The following is a 20,886-nucleotide window of genomic DNA, read 5'->3' as shown; positions in this document are numbered from 1 at the left end:
TTTACTTTATGATTAGTTTCTATCCGTCTCGCATTAAAATTTATCGTAGACAGATAATAATCATCCATGTGATAAAACGTGACAAAATATGAATTATAGATACATATATAGTATGAAATACGATGAGACTCTTGATTTATATTATCAGCACAAGTATTTATTCAATACTGACTTTATATCATGTTTTTCAAATGTTTTCTTTTGCTCTTTTGTGTTCTTTCGAGATTTGGTTTTTAATTTGTAATAAATACATTTGTTTGGTATATATTAAAATCTTATAAAAAGCTACTGCTTACTTGAAGGATATCAATTAAAATTCTTAAATATATCGAGACAAATGGAATTATTATATTACATTGAGCTTTCTATTCAAGAAAATTTTAACTCTATATGCGGATAAAATAGGGACAAAATTACACGAAGATTATTTCACATAATTTCAGCAATTAAAGCAAAAGAACATTGTAATTATACATCAAAATTATAACGTTATAATGATTATGGTGTCTATGTAGTTAACAGGCATATTCGAATTATATCAAAATAACCATAATTGATGCTCGTACCAACATGTACAGATTTGTGATTCTCGTAATATCGTTACCGCGCGCACAGAAGCGTAAGACAGTAATTAAGTGTGTTATTAAATCAACTAAAAGGCAGCTGTTATGCACACGGAAACCACTGTAAGTGAGGCAAATTATCTCTCCGGCATAAAATATTTATTTTGCGTGCGCGTGAATTTCTTAAATTATTCTTTTTATCGAGAATAGCGCAGTTATGTATATTCTGATAGCATCATACTATTTGCTTGCTATCTTAAATTCTTTTAACTGTAAGAAAAGTATTCGGTTACTTTTCCCGGAAAATTTAATAAGGCAAATATAGACAGTTTATATATATGTAGTTGATTCAATAATTTTATCTTTTGTAACTCTTTTTAAATTAAATTTCTTTTTTACTTAATTAATGTTTCTAATTTTAAAATTTAAATTGTTAGCTGTGTATTTTCCCATTCCTCTCGTACATTTAACGTAATGCATTAATAGGTATATATAATAAAGATTATTGTATAAAAGTTTTAATAATTAATACTTTAGGTAATAATATACAGAAATAAGATATGATGAACATATCACATCTAAAAATTTCTTAAAATAGAAAAGTATATGTTTGTGACTAATATCTAAAAAAAAGAAATAATAAATAATAGTATAACGTGTAATTTAGATGATTTTTAAAACAGATGAATGTATGCAATAAAATAATTAACAGTTTAATGCTAATATTAAATCATGATTCTTTAAAAAATAGATAAAAATATTTAATAAAAGTTTAATTTATATATAGAGCCTTGCTTTTTATATATAATACAACGTACATTATGGCTATAGTATTAAAATTTTTAAGTGGTGGGTTGCGTTAACATGTAAGCATTGCAGAGGAAGTATTATAACGTTGGTGGTCTTTCGATCGAGGCTCAAATTCCAGTTAACATGAGACGAATACTTCCATCGCACGATGTATATTATAATTTTAATTAAACTTGCGTGCTGCGGTGTATTATTTCATCAATCAAATGTAAATAACATCCAAGTCCCCTTTATATAAGAGAGAAAGGAAATTTATTTTTTTATTCTTGTTTAAACTATAGAATGTTTTCATAAAATCTTTTAACGGTACTTTTATGGATATTTCGAAAGAAAGAAAAATAGCAAACAATTTAAAAATAGATTCTTGAAAAAATTCTAAGCACATAATATATTTTGTAAAATGTGCATGCAGTTTTTTACTTAAAATGGCAGATATTTGTTTTACGTCTAAGATTATATGAACCGCAAATGATTTGTGTTATCGTTGAGTGTAACAGACTGAGTAAAAGACTTTATATCTCCATTCGTATCTCTGATAGAGGTTACACATCATCAATCCAAAAAGCTCGTACAAGCCCTATTTTTATCGTGTCACGCGCTGCCATAAATAACACTGTGTGCCACGCGTTGGGTAAATATTTGTTTGTTCATACACAGAAATGTGTTTATCGAAATTGACAAATTCATTGGCCCTTGGTTAATCCGACAAAAATTTATTTTTGAATGATCAAATACACGAATAACTGACATTACGCGCGCGCGTACATTGAAAAGAAATTTATTTTGAAAATTGAAATTGACTATTGAATTCGCAAAAAATTAATTCTCTTTTTATATTCCCATTTATTTCTCTTACCGTTGCCAATTTTTTGCAAATAATTTGTGAATTTTACTATTGTATGCAATAATAACCTAGTAAATTGATAACATATTGCTCAATTTTAATATCTATAGTGATAAAGCGCGGAAAAAAAATCTATTGCAATATTTGATATTAAATTTCCATTTTCGATTTCGTGTTTTATAATTCGATCAATAAAACATATATTCCTTATCGGTAATTTCTATCGTTAGTTTTCGCAATATTATTCATTGATGTCCAGAGAGAGAGAGAGGGAAAGAGAGAGAGAAAGAGAGAGAGAGGGTCGTATAATAATTAAGCGAAGTGAACCACAGGGGAATACCGGAAACGCGCAGCTATATCCTGTTGATCTACGGAGTCATCGGGCGTAATCCGCGCTTGTTGAATGATTTTACATCTCTATTTACACCGCTGACAAAGCCCCCGTACAGCGTGTGCAGATAAAGCAAGAATGATATCAACATGAAAAACTCGTCGACGCGCGCCCCAGCCCTGTCGTGTCGCGACGCGCAATAAATTAATGGCCGGCCATCATTGCACTCATACAAGCGTGCACCCTCATATGGACATGCCGTGACGCATCATTAATCTTCTCATTATAAATGCGAGCCGCTGCTTTACCGCGGTCTGACAGTGTGCACGAAAATAAATTGCCGTGCATCGCGCGTCCGTACTTTCATTTGATATTTAAAATGACCACGACAGAGCGCGCTCGTGCGCTGGCCTCTCCGCGGTGCCCGGAGACAAATTGCCCATTTGCATAATGCCGTTATTTATTAATGATCGTGATACAGGTACTTCGCGGACGCTACATAAATAGCCACCTGCGGCAGCGACTAATGCACAACCTTCTAATTCGATATCCAATCGTCGGTACGTCGCTGGTAATTCGTTCCCTCTTGTGAGTTGCCTCTGAGGTAGTTGATGGATCTTCAGGCATAATCGATCGATGAATAATCATATCACGTGTACAAAGAAAATTCAAAGACTATTCATCATCGCGTCATTATGCACTGTGTTCTACATATACATACTACTTTTAAGTATATATGTGCGAGCGAAAAAAATGACACAAAGGGAAGAAAAGTGAAAAATTCACGTGGAAAATAGACCGCGTTCTAGACCGAGCCAAAATTCCCGCTAACGGGAATCGGAATCAAACGGAACATAGCCGTCCGAAGGAGAAGACAGAATGTGAAATATGGGAGAAAGCGTGCGCGGCGTAAATTGCTCATACGAGCGTGCCAAGCGTGGAATTCGCGCGACTTGCTGGCGTAACCAAGATATACGAGCACTTTTCCCCGAAAAAGTGTTAAGGAATTATGCTTCGTAGAGTAAATGAGATGTGTCTGCGCCGGGACATAGATCACCGGAACGCCATCCATTCTCACCACCGTGGAAATAAATACGATCTTCTCTGCGAAAGAGGCTGCGGAGGATCGTGCAGCCGCCGCCACCGCCACCGTCGCCCAAGAGTAGAAAGAAGGGAGACTGGGAGCTCTGTTAGGTAGTCGGAGAGGGCGAGAACGACGGCGAGGACGGTAAGCCAGAGGGGGATAGCGAAATCGTCTCTTGGCGGCCCGCATCCCGCAGCACATCTTTCTACTCGACACCCGGGGGGATCCAGCGTAGCCATTTCTCTGCCCTGTTATACGCCGCCTATATACGTATCTACTACCCCCGGTAGGTACCTACACCCAGCAAATAAATTGATCCATTACTCAACCGAGCAGTCATCTTCCCTCCTTTTTGCCTCGGTTCGTTCACTTCACTCGTCGACTCGCGTCCTTCCACCGCGGGGTAGCCTTTTTCCTCGGCACTTTTCCGGGAATTTTGCCAGAGATTCGGTAAAGCCCCTTTCATGCCCTGTTGCGGAGACGATGATACGTCGCGATTTACTCGCTCGCGACCGAAAGTGAGCGGCCTCCAGTGAGTTTCGAACAGAGGAATCGATAGGCCTTTTCCCGAAATTGCCCGATCATTTGTTGGATACCGGAGACACGCGTTTATTCTATTATCGTATATTCGATCTCTCAAATACTCTGCATGAATCATTAATGTGTAAATATTCTCTCTCATCACGTATACACGTATTTTATCTCGAGTTATTCATACAGCGATGTCCTTGTCAAATGTCTGTTGCTTCTACATGTATTGAAGTTGTCTTTTTCATTTCTCTTGAATTCTTTTTACTTTACCTTCTCTCTTTCGAAGAGTAAATAATTCCTTTATCCGCCCGAGGCAAATAATAGCATAGTCGTGGAATATTAAAATGTATGAGCAGTTTTCTGCGCGCACTTTCCGCCCTTTCCTCTTAACTTGTCAAATATGTTGTCCTACAGTACCTTCGAGCACGTTATCTAATATCAGATTTCTTTCCGTATATCCTTCTTTTCATCTTATTCTATTAAACATATAGCAAATATTAAAAGTTGACTATAATTCTTTTATAGATTTTTAAAAATATAAGATTGCGAATTTCCTTACCGTGAAAATTTTTAATATCTAATTTTATCAACAAGTGTATTAAAACACAAATACAAAAAAAAATATCTGTTTCTTTCTATTCTTTCTTTGTTTTCTCGCTGCATTTCTTTATGCGAATCTAACAGAATCTTTGTTTAATAACATTTATACAATTTTTTTGTATTATGCGGTTAATATTTATCGTCTGAAGCATTTGTGGATCTTTATTATCCCCGCTTTCAATATTCGTCGATAGGCATTAAGTTATATATTTGCTTCTAATTTGAGGCGTTTCCTCCCCTACGAGTTCTCAATGATAAATAGGTGGCAAATGTTCAAAGCGAGGGGGGTCACAAGTCATCAGCCAAAGTAATAATAACGTTCGGGAACCTGGCGGACCATTAGCTTCTCGTCCCTTGGGAACCCTCTTGGATTCCATGTCCGATATGCTCGTTTGATATCGACTGTCTTCCCGCATACGCACGCGGACATACTCCCAACACAATGGACGCGTATGAAACGCACGAGAGAGAGAGAGAGAGAGACGAGCAAAGGGAATAAGGAGGGACGTCTCTCAAGGTGGACACTTTTAACGCGTGAATACGCGTCAAGGGTTCAGAAAGGGAAGGATGGCTGATGCTTTGTAACGTCACACGACGTATAAAAGGAAATGGATGGCGTCATTAGTCGGCGCGAGTTTCTGTTCCTCCTTTCTTTGCGGCATTTGTCAACAGTTATCACAACGTCTTTCTCAATGCAATTTCTCACATGTGCCTTTTAGATACACACCTTCGCATATATACAGACTATAATATATACTTTCTTTGGAGCTTTCAACTTAACTTTACACGCAGTGTTGTGTCAAATGTACAATTTTTTATCGCACTCATATATGTATATCTATTCGTATCTTTAACTGACATTTATTAAAATTGTTTATCACAGAGAACGAAAAGATTAACACTGCTGCGCGTGTGTATTCAATTTAGATTTTAATCAAATTGTTATTTTGTATTAATATAGTAAGTTTGCGAACATTTGTATATACATATATTTAGATTGCTGATAAAATTATGTTTATCAGTACAGCAAGTACACGAAGACGTAGTGTAATAAAGATCAAACAAATCAATCGTACGCAGAACCTAAGCACGTCGACCCAAATATCGCTCTATTCGCCAATGCGTGAAAAAGACGCGGGGAAGAAAAGTGGAATTTTCTATATGCATTTTAATCAGGTTAAAATCGTCCGTGGCGGTCGAAATAATGATAAAGTGGAACGGCGGAATTTAGTTACGCGCGAAAGAACTAGAGAGATCCTGGCGTCGCGCGCGCAGTCACCGGTATGCCATCTCGACCCCTTTGGCTCTCTCAGACGGCTGGGGCATAAATCACGCGGATTTACGATCCCGGTTAAAAAGGGTAACGCAATATTTATAGTCATCTCATGCAGTAACATATAACAAATTGAACTTTTATATAAACGTGCTCGCGCGCGCTCTCTCTCTCTCAAGGACCCCTAGCTAGCCAGGCGCAGATTTTAATTATCGATATCGATTTATTGCCAATACATATTAATGCCGCGCCGAGCTACCTCGCGTACCGGTGTTTATTCATATTGATGGAACTAGATTGAAACATAAACCGGATATGCAAACAACTGCGAGTTAAATCGTTCGGTACTGCCGCGATGAAAAAAATAAAATAAAATAAATGAAAGGAGAGAGCGGGATTCATGTACATACACACTCGGACATATTCGTCCGTTCGATGTTCCCGGCGTGTCGCGTCGGCTCTAATTTATCATTAAACGGATGCTCGCGTTTCACGGTTGCGTGAACATCACCACGGCACACAGAGAATATTTTATAGCAACGCGAATAAGCTCGTTCATTGTCCCCTCGGTGTCCTCGCGTCTCTCCGTACGTCTTCTTCGGTTTACGACCGACATTACGTCGGCTGCACGTTAATGGTCGCTTCTTACGCATCGTTTTACGAGATTTCGGGATGTTTCATTTTTCAAGAATTACACCATTAAAGAGAGATTTCAGGCTATTTCGGAGTATTAAAAATTATCTCGATGTTTATATCGTTTTTCTTAGCGAAGCAAATCCATCTGTTGCAGATGTTATTTTCGTATAGTGAAACGTAGACTTGAAATATTTTCATTTGAACGCGCAAGTAATTTCATGATTTCTCATTAAAAAAATGAGACCGTTTCGAACACGCGTATTCATTTTCCGATCCATCTTAATTTTTCTCCGATCGTAGCATCCGCTTGATAGAGATTTCCTTTGCGCGAATCACACGCAGAGGAGATTACATCTGGCATGAATTTTCGGCAGACATCGCGGGTGGGTATAGCAATGCGAGTACTTTGGACCGAAAAAATATTTTCGCATGCAGATGCGCACGTCCGTCGCTGTAACGAGGCCAACGAGTTTGAACGCCAGTCACGAAAAAAAAAAAAGAGAGAGATTGAAAAAAAGGGCGAGGGAAAGAGAGAGAGAGAGAGAGAGGGAGATGGAGAGAAAGGCAGAGAGACGGAGAGACGGAGAACCGAAAAAAGAGTCGGGGAGAGACGGGACGGGCAAATGAGTGGGTTGAGTGAGTGAATGACAGACAGACAGCAACCAGACAGGAGACTGACAGCGCGGCGGCGGGCTGACAGCTTGCCACTCTGCCGTGCGTTCGTAACATCAAGTATTACCGGCTACCGTGCGTGTTGATCCTCATACCATTCATCGGCAAAAAGCCGGCGAGCTTCCGATTTTGCCCTGTCTTTTGTCACGCTGTCGCTGACGGGTTCCGCGCGATGTCATTTTCAACGCGATGGCCATTACGTTCTGCTCCAATTAAAAGAATAACCCGTCAGCAGGACCAGAAGTTTCTCTACCTTTCGGAGCACATCGGGACTTGATTTTTTTTTAACGCGCTTTTCCATGAATTTATAACCGTGGAGAAACGATATACGGAGCCTATACATATATACGCGCCAGATATACGCGTAAGCTTGAGCTGGCACATGCTGGATGGTATAATAGGTAGGTATTTACGCGTCACACCAAGCGGTAAGAGAAGCAGAAAATATTTTGACGAGTATAGTCGAGTCACGATCTCTGAAATTACCGTAGTTTCTTTTTTTTTTTTTCATCGCCATCGTCTTTGTTACGAATAGTAGCGAGGGGAGACGGCGTTTCCGAGAAAATACAAATTATTGTCAAAAGCAAACCGCGCGCGCAGTAAGGCGTACGCTTATGACTACAAATTAAGTGTAATTCCGACGGTCGTAACGACGTAACAACAGCTCGCTACGTAATTATTTGACGCAATCGTCAGGTCCCCGGCGTATCGCATTTGTGAAATTGCGGTTAAATTATAGCCGTATATTCAACGTTTGACGAATATCACTCACGTGCACTGGTGCTAAATACACATGGCCATGGCTTATCGACGAGAGGGTTACTCGAGGCGTAGCCGGAGGTGCTGTCGTTTAAGGACAGGGAGTACTCGATGTGTTGTGTTGAGGGAAATTACATTCTAAAATAACATAGTGCAACATGTCCGTAATAGGTAGCTAAGCAGCGATATCACGCACGCCGCGTAAACGTGTCTTTTTTAACGATAATATATATGTATAGCTTTGTTTCCCTCTAAATAACATGTGCACACGTTGATTGTATTCCGTTTGTCACATATAACTTTGTAACGACAAATTATATGTACAGTCAATTTGGCTTATTAAAGCGGATTCGAGATTCACGGTTCGAATTTATTGGAAAACATTACGGCGAGTTCTGTAGAAACCTGGTAAAAGATGAAATTACCGGATGAATAAAACACTTTACGTCTTCTTTAGCATCACTTTGCTTTTGCCATTATTACATAAAGGAAAAAGGCAACTGAATTAATGGGAATATAGATTAAAATCGTGCTCCTTATTTTACACGGGGGTTTCGTAATCGTTTCGTGAAATCGTTGCGAGTACTCTTACATAATTGCAGAGTACGCGATGAATACGCGAACGAAATGAGCGACGCCGATGTATGTACTTTCTTAACCATCGCGAGGAAACTGCCAGGTTGCGAGGCGGCCGAGCGGAATCGCTAACAACTCTCTTCTAATTTCGCAGTTATTAACCGCTCGATCGCTATATGGCAACGTACGTGCCATTATTTCGCAATACGACCGCGACGCGGAAAATTAAACAATATAAAGATGTGTATATGTGTGTGTGTTGTGTGCGACCGATGCACAGCGGTCGGTTAGCGCGAAAGAAGCGGGCAAAAACGCGCATCAGCGCCGAAGAACCGCAAGAGGCAAAGTCCTCCAGGTATACCCTACTACTATCGGGGTCCCCACCTCCCTTCTATACGGGTTCCTTCCCTCACTTACGGGCAGGTGAGCAGTGTGTGAGCTCCGTGTGGCGCGGGTTACCATTATGTCTACAGCCTTGAATTAAAATGCCATATAATGACACAGCTAGGCGGCCCGTATAATTTATGTCCATAAAAATAAAATCATAATTACAGAGGCGCGGACTGCGAAAAGACGGTAATAATATGGCTGCCCGCTGCGCTCGTTGCGTGTTCCGCGGATATATATCGTGCCGGTTGTTGTTCCTGTCGCTTGTCCTGCGGTGGCGTTGATGCGCCGCAGAAACGCGGCCGCCAATGTCAATCGTCGGGGAAGAGTGTAGGACGTACAAGTCGAGGAAGGGGAGCCGCATTTTTGCGGATACGATCGTTTTCCTCGTTAGGAAAGTAATGACCGCGTTCTCCGAACGCGAAACACTACTATAATGTTAGCTGGGGTTTGGCTTTCGCCGCGGGCAACGATACGTCAATGTATCTTCGATTTTACGTAAAGATAACGGCGACAATGAAAAATCGTTTCAACTTATTGGAATAAATGACGACCATTTGCGGCTCTCGTTAGCGGCCGCGCAAATATATATAACGCGCCGCGGCCAGAGGCTTAATTATTATAAATTATTCTCGAACTCGCGCGCGCGTAACGCGTGCAATAAAAAACAGGATATAGCGAATGTACATATTATACGCGAAACGATCGTATTCTCGAAACAAATCTTTACGCTTGTTTTCCGCAAAACAATATTTAAGCGAAATCAACGCGACGCGACAAATTATGCGAATATACGGGGAATAATTTCAATTGCGCTAATCCCATCCGTCATATGAACGCGAGCGGGCGCGAGAAAGAGAGAAAGAGAAAGAGAGAGTCTGGCCTCCCGGAATTAAAACTGATAAATGGGGAGAGAAAAATTAATGGCGCCGAAAACACCACTTCGCCGGCATTAATCTTGCGCGGCAAAGTGGCAACGAGGGTTTTCCAGGAGCGCGTGCAGAAAGAAATCGTTTCAGCTCCGTTTCTCACCGTCCGTACGTAGCGCAAATCGTCATGAGACTCTGAAACGCGAACGGAAAGGCGATGTGAGATCGCGTTGATGAATGCCCCCATTACACGAACACCGCTAGTTACTCCTCGGAGATAAACCGCCTTCATTACTCACTTTCTGGCGTGACCTTATTCCCTCCTCTCACCCCTTCCCTTCTTCACCTCACCTTCTCCTCCTCCCTCTCGTTCCTCGCGCGCGCGCGAGCGCACCTTTACCTATTAAACTAATGCGAATTAATAACGGCAGCTTTTTCTACTCAACGGCCGCCTTCTTGCAACAATAACGGCGTTTTAGTACATAATAAATTTGGACCTCAGGAAACGTATATAATTGCCACGCGAGAGCGGTGCGTATCTCAAGCCCGGGTTTAACAGATTGGCTCATTTATCTTCCAACGAGGATTCGCGCGCTGTTAGATATATACTCGCGTAGAGCCTTGATGTAATTTTCCGGTACGAAATATTCTTTTTGAATAATAAGCGTTTGCTCGATAATTTGCCTCGTCAAAATATTCATTTTACCTGCGCGTATTCTTGACGGAAAAAAAAAGAGTTTCCAGCTTCCATCTCTGACTTATCAAACTTTATCCTCCTCTATCGAATCGCATGCATACGCATTAAATCCACTGTTTTCCCGAAACGCTTTGCCGATACAACACGTATTTGTCAATACTACGCGGATAAATGCCATGCAATCACATTTAATGAGTCACGTTACGCCCTTAATGAAACCAGTATACGCTTAATTGGAAATTAAATTAACGAGCATTACGCGCGAATCAAACGGAATGAAGTAAATTCGCTTAAAAGCGAAATCATAATATATGTCCTGTTCAGTGCCGGCGTGAATTACACAATATACGAGTTGTCACATCTTTCAACCGGAATATAACTTTCTATAATTTGCAAGGCATATAAACACATACATTACTCGCGCCGCTATCTATTACCGTGCAAAGTGATTTAGCGAGCCATTTATCTAAGATCGATTGTAAACTTTTTTAAATAAATCTCTGTATTTCCATTTATATTTAAAAAAAAGAAAAAAAATCGGGATTTTTTAGACCTGATCGCGGAGCGTTAAAAATCTTGACGAAAATGTTTGCGGTGCCATCGACTAGGACGCTTCCCGTCCTCGTCCTACGTCACTGGACAGATTCGATATTCCGGGCACGCCCGCGAAAAACAAAACACGAGAGAATACGTTTCCCGCATATGCGTCTCGCGTGTACTCGTTGGATTCATTTTGACCGGGGACATTCCGCTGTCAGCGCGGCGTTATCGCGCATCGCCGGGCAGTAAAACGTTTCGGCCGTACGCCGATAAACCATGAATCCGCAATTTACAGGAAACGTGAGTGATTCGTTTGTGCGCCCGCACGTACGTCGCTAAACGCATAAAACACATAGGTATAATATATGTATATACATATACGCGCGACCGGACGAAAACGCGCCCCCGGTGTTTTACGCCGCGTGTTTGTTCGACGGACAACCTAGCTGTTCGCGAAACAGACGTATTATGCGCACCGCGACAATTAAAGGAAATTGCTATTCACGCGGATACCTTGCTTGTTTGCAATTGACATCCGTCTGTGCGAGCGGCCCGAAGACTTCTAAATGGAACGAGTCAATTTTGCGCTGAAGCGAAAGAGGCTTGTTTGCACGTACGTATGTACGGTATAATATCGTTAACAATCTCGCGGCGAGTTCGAAACGCGTTAATATTTTTTACCCTTCCCTCCCCCCGCTTCTTTCGACACGGTCATTAAGCACGGACCGGGATGGAATAAAATTGCCGTCGTTTCACTGATGACAGGCGATACGTCATTGTAACCGTTTCACAATGGGGCATTACTCCTCCGGGTTCGGGACAATAGTTATCTCTCCGCATCGCATAAGTGTGTACGTTATTATTCGCACGTGCACATGTGTCGACGCTGACGTCGGCAGTGAGAATGGCGTGGCACGCACGCTGTCGGATTATTTTATTATAGTATATACTTTATAGAGAGAAAGCTTGTTTCTTTTGATCCGAGGCTTAAGATAGTCTCGAAAGTCTAGACACTCTGCGTCTCGTTCAACTCGTTCGCAAAAAGAATCTACGCTAATTTTAATTATCGGGTTAAGTGAGCGAAGGTAGAAAGAACTGTAACAGTTTGTAGCAACTCTGAATCTGAATTAGACTTGTCAACACGTTTAATGATAACGTGAAAGTTGAGTGAAATGTAGAGAGTTTTAGACACATGTAAAAATATACGTGAAAGATCAGGTCGTCGCGATTGTTGCAAGGATGTTGTGTCGATACCTTCGCGAATCTGCATCAAAATGAGATCCATTTTTGCGAGATGCGAATCACACATCGACGCTTAAATGTGGTTTCGCTTACGTCATCCATCTGGCCGTATAGCGACCATTTATAAAAGGCTGTATAACGGGGCGTGAATATTCATTGAGTGTCATAATGCTCGGTGAACATCCGTCACGTGTAATGGATAGTCGGTAATGACGTCTCGTTATGACAACGCATTCGTAGTTAGTGTGAGTAAGGTGCCTCTGGCGAATCCAGAGGCGGCCAGGAACTGACATTTCCGACTCGAGAGCCCCGGCGTAAGGTAATAATTAATCGCTCGCGTTTCTAACTTTTGATTATATCCCATGATTCCGCTGACACTGCTCGAACTAATTACTTAACGAGCCCGCTTGATGTACAAGATATATCCAGGAACAGCCGCTGCAAGATGACAGTCGTATAAATCTTGACGCTTCTCGTTTCCTTAATTTAAGGTGTCACGTTGCACCGAGTCTCTTCCAAGTCTCCGGAGTAGAATATCGACATTCCATGCCGGGGCAGAAATACACTTCTCTGCATTAACGCGCCTGTTCATGAGTGACGATGCGTAATTTTATGTTGGTCGCGCTATGCATTTAAACCGATCACAATTTATGTCAATTCGGAAGTCAAGTCAATAATTACCTTAGAAAATATCAGAAAATATTTTGAATGTATTTTAATTAAAGAAAATAATAATAATAATAAACGAAAGGATGTAAATGTCAATGATAGTCAAGAGGCTCTCGTTCTACGCCAATGCGTGACACACCATGGCCAAAAACCATAAAGGACTTATCGCCCGATCCAGCGTAATCACTTTCCCGGTTGGGGTTGGAAGTCTGCGTCCGCCGCAGAGCTTCGAGAGAGGGGGTGAACGGCGAAAGTAAATCAAACTAGAATTACCGCCTGCTTAGCATACGGACCGAAGTCTCCCAGGAACAACCGAGCGATGAGAGGGAGGGGGCGAGAGCCGACGACGACCGTGGAAGGCAACCAGAAATAATATCGCCATGAATACAAGAGTGAGCGCCATTACACGTAATTGTGATCTATAGGTGTCATATATTATAACGTCGACGACGTATAAAGGGCGTTCAGGCTCGCACGCGTAAATCCCTGTCCCCCCTTTTCCACCCCCCTCGTTCCCTGCCACTCGCGTCACCATTTTCCGTTGGTCTGTCCCTATCGCGATGCCTGCTCTCGTGAGTCCGTTCGTTCCGCTGCTCGATTCATCCCCCCGGTGAAATATTTACGAGCATAATCAGCCCATATACAATAAAGTAACCTCTACCCTCTTCCATGCCTCTCACCCCTGTAGAAGTTATATCCGCGTATACTTCTTACTCTGCGCGCGATATCATTTTCACGCTTATTCGAATTCACGTGGGGGGTAAATCGATGGACGTGCGATATTTCGTAAATCTTTCTCTGACTATGTACAATCTGCGTCTCCCCTAATACGTTGTGCATGATATTCGCACATGTCGCGATTAAATTGCGCAAAATAAATCGTAATTGCATATGTTATACCTTCTTTTCAATTTACGTCATCGTAAGAGTAACCATTAGTCTTCTCGTTAATAACGTTTTTTTCAAAGAGTTGGGAAAAGAATATCAATCATTCGTTTAGACCCCGTCTTTTACATCTTCGATCGTCTACCATCCCGGAGATATTATGACAGCTTGAAAACAATGCGACGCGGGTACACGTCGAAATTGAACAACGACGAACGCTCCGCTGTTCTCGTTCTGCTCCGTTCCCTTCGCGAAGCTGAGGACGATATTACGTATCGCGGTGATGTATCGTCCCCGCTGTTCGGGGTGCGTCACGGTACGTTACGCTCGGACCGCTCGCCGCGAATAAAATCATTGTTGGTAAGTGATTAATGATTGTGTTATAAGAGACCGACCGAGCGCAGTTCCTCGCCATAAACTTCGCGACACTTTCGTGCTGTTCACGTGACCGATAACGTTCCTGAAAATAGGGGGGAGGGTTGCGTTTATTCTGGCCTGAATGTCGGAGCGACACGAATAAAAATTATTCCAACAAAGATTGATGCGTAAAGTCTGAATTTTTTTTGGATAATTAAAGCTTCCGTTTTCAAATATACATATCGTTTTCTCTCCGCATATTTATTAATATTTCGAAATATATGTATATGCGATTGAGAAGGATTTTGAATTTTTTTCAATGCCGCGCGCCGAATGATTTATTTATAAGCGTCTACCTTTGTCGGAATAATTTTCGCATAAATGTGTAAGCAAAAATATTTACAGAATTTTTCGACCAACAAATTTTTCAACTGTTATTGTTGGATGTGAGCATAACCGTGTGTGTGCAAAAACTAGTTTTCAATTTTGAATTATATTCAATTGTTAGAAAACAATTAAATTATTTTATTGTTCAATAAATCGTAATATTTATTTACTTCAATTTATTTTTAATAGTTAAAAATAGAAAATTGTTGATGTACACCGATAACGTGCGAATGGCAAATATGTCGGGAGTTATGAACGATCCCGGCCACACGGGGAGGGGGCGAAAGAGAAACGGCATTAATGATTGAATCGTAGAAGGTTCGCTGATCGTATCTCAGCAACGGCGACTCCAATCTACACAATTTATCAACGGGGTACCGGCTCTCACCCCGTGCTTCTTTCAGATTGATGTTACTATAACAACACGTCAGTTATTCATTGTGCGCCCGGCAGTGCATTAATCAAGCCCTCGCTCTGACATCAAATACAAATGATATTTTATAGCGTCGTAAATCTTCGCCGACTGTCACCGTTCGTGGGCGTTTGCTACGAACGCGTCTCCTGGGAGCCACCCTCCCTCTCCATCCCCTTGCCTTCTGACTACGGTCCTTCTTGCCCCGCACCATGCCCCTTTCCGACATCCTGGGGTTTAGCTGTCTGACTCCTGCCTTATCCTGGCAGCTTTATTTAGCCTACTGATTCGTCTTTTCGACTCGCCTTCAAGGAAAGGGAAGACGCTTGGTTTCGCATTATTAATCCTGCGTCTGCGCTTCAATTTGATAAGCGTTATCGCGTGTCTTCTATGTGAGATAAAGCGAAAGAGAAAAGAAAAGCAATATTTAAAATATTATGACTTCAGAATTCTCTATTGTTTCTTTTTTTTATTAGATATTGATTGAAGAAAAGTATTTCGTGGTATATTAATTAATGTAAGAACTAATTGAATAGAATCAGTAAAATTCGATTAAAACATTCCTTCTTAATTAATTTTTTTACATTCAAGATTTTTGAACGTTGGTGCGAACAATCAATCGTTAATTAAGATTAAATCACATTTTTTACAATTAGTAAAACTGGATCCACGTGTAATCGTTGAGAAAGTTTCACAGATGTAAGCGTGGTGCCATCTGTATCATTGTATAAGAAACACGCTTGGTTGTCGATAAATTTAATTTTAGAGCTGTGTATGTTTAAATATTATAGTATAATTATGGATAATTATAGTAGAGTTATATATAATTTTTATAGGGCACAAGAAAGTATAAATATACATATATAAATGAAATATGCGTTACAGTTGTATCGCGCACAATTAAAATTTTAAACAAACATATTCCCCTCATTTATTAACATATAAATTTCTATTGTATATAAAAAAAACCTTCTGCATTTATTGCCCGTAGTTTCATATTAAATTTCTGACAATACGTTTCAAGCGATGTGGAGCAACACGTGATTGTGAAGAAAGTGGAAGAAGTAACGAGATAACAACGTGTCCGGGATTACTTTGATAATTCACCGCGAAGCAATAGTCCGGCAAAAGAGAGGACAAGCGAATGATAAGCCAGCGTTAATTGCTCCGTTCGATTGGTGTATACGGTGTAATAACGCGATCTTTGTCAATTGACTGCGCATTTCGGAGCCGATGGGCGAAATTAACCGCGAGCAAGTCAACCGAAGAGAGACGAAAAGCACCTGGCTCGAACATCAAATGGATATCCACGGCGGCGAGGGAGAAGAAGTAGAGAGGTGGACTGTGTGTTGCTTTGGAGGAAGGGGAGAACGTTACCCCCCCAGGCCATGTCCATCACGTCAGCCGCGGTAATAAGTTTGAAATCCACATCAAGCGATTAATAACGCTCCGGCGAATCGCAAAAAGGTGCTGCGCTGCTCCGGTAAGAGAGAAGTTATTAAGCTGGCCCGAGGGCCCGCGAGGTTGGCGGCCATATTTGCTGTCAGTAACAACTCTCCCTGCTTTGCGGCGTTTTGCCGGCGGTACGTCGGGCGCCTTTCGCAAATAATAATTCTGCAGTTTGTGTCCCTCCCCCCCTTTCATCCCTCCACCACCATTCCTGCCTCTTCATCCCCTTTCGGTCCCCTTTTCGGTCTCTATCCCTCCCCCGTGTGCCAACTCTTGCACGGCTCGCTAGAGACCGACCCCACACCACGTCCGAGGCCTCCGGTCAATTAATTTATCGATGAAACGTTATATCGAGAATTTATTTCATCGATTGGCGCGACCGCCATCGGCTCTTGCGGCTCGCGCGGATTACGGGTGTGCCGGTTTAACGATTATGTCCTGGATACTTATAGTGTCCGATAAGTTGCCGGTTTAATGCGAGAACTTGCCGCGGTGACCGTTCATTTTCAACGAACGTTTCCATCGTTAAAGTCGATCGGCATCGCATTTATGTGCTGACGATTCCTGCTGGCGAGAATATCTGCTGTCGACGGACGGCGTAAGAGATACGCGTTTTAAGATATATAACGAAAAAAATATTCTCTTACAAAATTATACGCGTATATCTCGCTGATATTCATTGGACATGACAAACTGATCGTCTCATTTCGCAAGTCACGCATGTCGAAAATAACGCGACGTATAAATTATTATTATAATTACGCAGCGACAGGAATGTTTCAATAATTCTAATGGCGATGCATCGGTGCGTATTATCGTGCCGTACGATTTCAGCGAGCCGTTGCGAAATAAATCACTAGAACTGACGCTAACGAACGTGCGCTAGGAGGGATCACGTGGCTCCATTCACGTAAAGCGTTTGCCGATAATGACGAAGATATGGTCGGAAGATTTATTAGGCGGTCGACGAGAGTGTGCGTGCGCGCGCGTATACCTATATATATATAGAAATGAGTAGAAAGCTCGTTAGTCAGATTTGAGTTAGGTAGTCGATACGGACGTCAGGCGCAATTCGTTTCGTTGCCTAATTATAAAGCCCGAAGCCCTCGGGGACTCGAGGCGGCGCCGTTTCAACCTCGCGAAAAGGAGGACCGATGGGGTCTCCCGCGGCAGATTTTATAAATTATCCAGCTGGGCAACGATGACGACGGGGTTTAGCGCGGCGTAAAGAATTAAATCTGCCCAATAGTTTCCGTTGCGATAAACGTTATTGTTATTAATGCTCGCTATTAATTAACGGTTCTCGGGCGAGTTGAGATCGCGTCCGTTTTTTTTTATTCACATTTTTCACATATCTCATTCGCGACGACTAGCAATTTCTTTAATCAAGCGCGAAACTCTGGTGTGATTGCGAATACTTTCCCATTAATTTTATTTTTTCTTTTCTTTTTTTTTCTTTTTTGCGTACACGCTTCTGTACTACACGCTATTTATTTGTGTAGAAAGATATTCTCGTGAAATAGACACGGGTTTTATAGCCGTTTCTTTCCTTGACACATATTTATTCACGCAACTATATTGCTAGACAGTCGTAATGACAGTCATATATTATTCGAGCTAACTAACTGATCAGGACAACGTGACGCGTAAAAAATTTAATTTGTTAGGTATTAACTGTCGGTGTCACCGTTATTATTACGAGCGTGTTGCTTTAATTAGCCGTATATATACTTTCGCGACGGGAAAAAAATTCACACAAGCAGATTGGCGAACAGTTGATGACCTTTCGTGTATCTCTACAGCATATCTTTATGACATTACATTAATTTGCATTGCGTTGATACGATAATGGGGATCTGATCGATAAAGCGCACATCAATCTATAATAAACAAGATTGATAATTCTCCGATTCTCTCTTTCTCACGAAACCGGATAAATAAAAGAATGTGTGTAATTCAGGCATTCAGGTGCATTTCATAGCTCCACAACTCTATAGTATCGCTGCCGCCTATTATTGCAACAATTATTTCGCAGATCCGTATTATGCGCAGGCGAACACGATTTCGCAAGTTAAAAATTCCGGCCGGCGATTTTCTTTCCACTCGCTCGCTCTCGATGGAATGATTTACGAGCGTATAATTTATCCCACATTATACTGCGTCGCGAGAGAACCGCTCATCGTACATACACACGGAGCTATGAAACTCCGCGCACGGTAAACATATGGTAATCAGGCGATTTGACTCATCAAGGCTCGGCTTTGTAAATGGCACGGATGTCCTCCGTAATTTATGTGATGCACGGCGCGTAAGTGCGACGGCGGAGAACAAGCGAGCGCTCACCTCGACGCGATATCATTAAATTCAATGCGAACACAAACTGCGTATCTCTATACCTGTTCGTATGCACGTACATATATGTATATATGCCGGTGCTCCGGAATACGTCCGAATAATCACTTTTCTGATAATCACTTTCTAATTAAGTTACCAACGATTAAAGATTTAACTGTTCTTGAATTTTTCAAGATTTGCAGATAAATCATACCCTCAAATGCCAAGTCTTTTTAGATGGATTAAATCAAATTAACTTTTGACAGATTGATTTAAGATTAAAAATTGATTGTGGCGTTTATTATTCAAAATATTTGTATAATATTGATGTATTATTATCGTATATGATTTAATATTTTTAGTTCTCTCTTGCGTTCGGTGTCATTAGCATAAATTAATGTAATTTCCAGCGATATTTATGCGAACAAAACAGTTGTAATTTCATAAGAGGCTTAAAGCTATTTCTCTTATCCAAAAATAGTCTTCATAAGAGATTATTTCTATACAGATAAAACTTGCCGGGATGAGTGTATATTATCTGCAATTTGTAGCATATCAGATCAATTAAATGGTGGGACCCGCAGCGAGAATGCGACCGTCACATCAGCAATGAATATATTTTGAGTGTAAACTCATCATTAGTCATGTTAATAAAGCGATTATTTTTATTGATAGCAGGTAATAACGTAAATTAACTTCATGTATGAGATAATTGAAGCCTTATAAATATGAAGAACGCAGAATGAACGGTGGCATTAATATTTATATTATGTTAATAAGCATATTAAGCGATATCAAATGTCTTTCTACATGATAATTTATTGTCATAAATACTGAAATGTTCATATCGATGCATAAAAATTTTGATAATGCCATTATGCAACGTATTCCAATATTGCGTTGTATAAGAGAGTATAAAACTCATGCGTTAGTAAAACAAAATTAATAACATATACTTTTATCTAAATTCTAATAAATGTTATATTGAAATTTACATAAAAAATATTTCGTCTTTTTATTTGTATACATTATACGCGACTTTTTGAAATTTATATTGTAAAAATGTTAGAATAAATGAGAATTTAATTCTATAAGATTAGACAGGAAGAATATAAATAAATATTACATTTATTGCGTAATAAAATACTGCATTCATTGCATAGTAAAATAAAAAATTCACATTCTAATATTAGAAAGTTCTCATTTGTAGATAAATGTTTATTCCAACTAAATTGTGAATAAATACGTATGTGCATGTCTACCGTCTGACGGCAAAATGAGATATTTAAGTGGAAACATATTAACTTTTCAGAATAATTTATCGCGCGAAAATACGTAATTGCAGAAAATAAATTGTAATCATTATTATTAATTAAAGCACATTATTTATATAAAACACAGCAACTGCTGAACTAAAGCTCCGTCTTTTATCGACTCTTGGATACGTATTCGTACCTTCGGTCGATAGACGTATAGAATCAGTTAATGTAAAAAGAGAGATTTTAAACAAATAATCAGCCATCGGTTCGGAGCAAAATAAAATTATGTCGACAGACGATCATCAATAATTTATGTAGAAAATTTGGTGCGGTTAAATAATTTCGCAAACGAATTGATCTGTATAATGAAATTAAATTGCATTATAAATGCATGCGGAATAAAAAATTGCATTTTATATTATTGAGAAATATATAGTAATTGACGATATAATAATTTTATTAATCGTTATTTGTTGATCTAATTTTTATTCGATATTGAAATTTATGCGATTCTGTATGAAAATAAAAGTAGTGTTTGTGTTTATGTTCATATATATATTTAAATTGCAATATTAAAATTGATGATTAATTATATAGTGATATTTAAGGAAATAATCACACAACTTTATTCCGAAATATAGCTTACTTTTGACATTGCAAACAGGTCATTATTTTCTGATGGACAATGTCTATCTGTCTGTTACGTAAAGAATTTCCAAA

At 40.1% G+C, this 20,886-nt stretch overlaps 1 protein-coding gene and 1 long non-coding RNA gene across 4 annotated transcripts in view; one reads left to right on the top strand and one right to left on the bottom strand.

Moving 5' to 3' along the window:
* LOC145937085 (neurotrimin) overlaps positions 1-20,886 on the top strand; it is a 280,339-nt gene that overhangs the window by 81,638 nt on the left and 177,815 nt on the right. The gene's annotated exons all lie outside the window — the stretch shown is intronic.
* Positions 1-20,886, bottom strand: part of LOC145937301 (uncharacterized) — a 45,280-nt gene that overhangs the window by 21,301 nt on the left and 3,093 nt on the right. The gene's annotated exons all lie outside the window — the stretch shown is intronic.

The sequence above is a fragment of the Prenolepis imparis genome, unplaced genomic scaffold (assembly GCF_030444845.1).
Source record: "Prenolepis imparis isolate NDT839.2.m4 unplaced genomic scaffold, iyPreImpa1.0 SCAF_6, whole genome shotgun sequence".
Lineage (NCBI taxonomy): Eukaryota > Metazoa > Arthropoda > Insecta > Hymenoptera > Formicidae > Prenolepis > Prenolepis imparis.
This window is presented reverse-complemented; position numbering and strand designations above follow the sequence as displayed.